Genomic DNA, 1254 nt, shown 5'->3' on the forward strand with positions numbered 1-1254 from the left:
ATATATACATACATATACGTATATATAAATACATATGTTCAGGCACAGATAAGCGTAGAACTTCGGAAATCAATATACTTTTCAAATTTATAAACTACCTTCCTTTTAGAACTTATTGTTTTGCAATATAAAATTCCCTCGCTTCAAGACAGTAAATCACTACCAACTAATCTAGTCAGCGCTGTTATCTCTATACTATATCAATAGATCATTTATTGTAGTCAGATAATCCGCAAACGTGTTTGTTAATGTTCCATCTTGTAGCGGGGGAAAAATCTGGTTTAATATCGGATGCGGATGTATTTTAAATTAGTATTTGGATGTTTGAAGTTTATTGATGGAGTTCGGATGAGAAAACTATAAAATATAGCCGTAAACGTTGTATTCTTTCAAATTTATCGATCGGAAGATCAATAAATAGAACAGACATTTGATAAAATGTTGTCCAAAGCTCTTTGTTCGAGCATAAATACACTGGCTGTTATTTCTAGGTTTATGTATGACTGACTCGTCGAAAGGAAATACTAAACTGGCCTATATATCTTTTATCTTTTACTTGTTTCGGTCATTGGACTGTGGCCAGGCTGTAATACTGCCTTCGGGGTCTATTAGAATAAATCACCTCCTGTGCTTATTTTTTTCTTAAAGCCTGTTACTTATTCGATCGGTTACTTGCACTGAACTGCTAAGTTAGAAGGACCTGAACAAACCAACACCGGTTGTCAAGCGGTACGACAAGAGCCAAACACAAACACAAACGCACGCGCACACATACACACGCACAAAAACACACACACACACACTCACACATACAGACATATATATATATATATATATATATTTCCTCTGCTACTCTCTTTCAAATCGATGTAATATTTTCATTAATCAATTAAAGGACCCGCCTGAAATAGCATAATGAATTAACACCTGTACTTCTTTGTTACTCACTTATATTCTGTTCACCTAACTTGGAATTTGCACTTTGGAAATACTATAAAAAGTACTTTTATAAAGAGTACATATCTGAATTACCAAGAGCGGATACCTTCACTTAGCTGGGTTGCATTGTCTGCACACATGGCAGGAATATCAGGTACAAACACCCCTGCATGGAGTCTTGATATTCAATATTCAATTAATATTGTTTGGGTGTGCGGATTATACCGACCTAGCAAGGTGCCTTAGTTTAAGTACCGAATTCAACTGAATCTTAATTATATATATATACATATATATGTATATATATATATATAT

Source organism: Octopus bimaculoides, chromosome 24, assembly GCF_001194135.2.
Source record: "Octopus bimaculoides isolate UCB-OBI-ISO-001 chromosome 24, ASM119413v2, whole genome shotgun sequence".
Taxonomy (NCBI): Eukaryota; Metazoa; Mollusca; class Cephalopoda; order Octopoda; family Octopodidae; genus Octopus; species Octopus bimaculoides.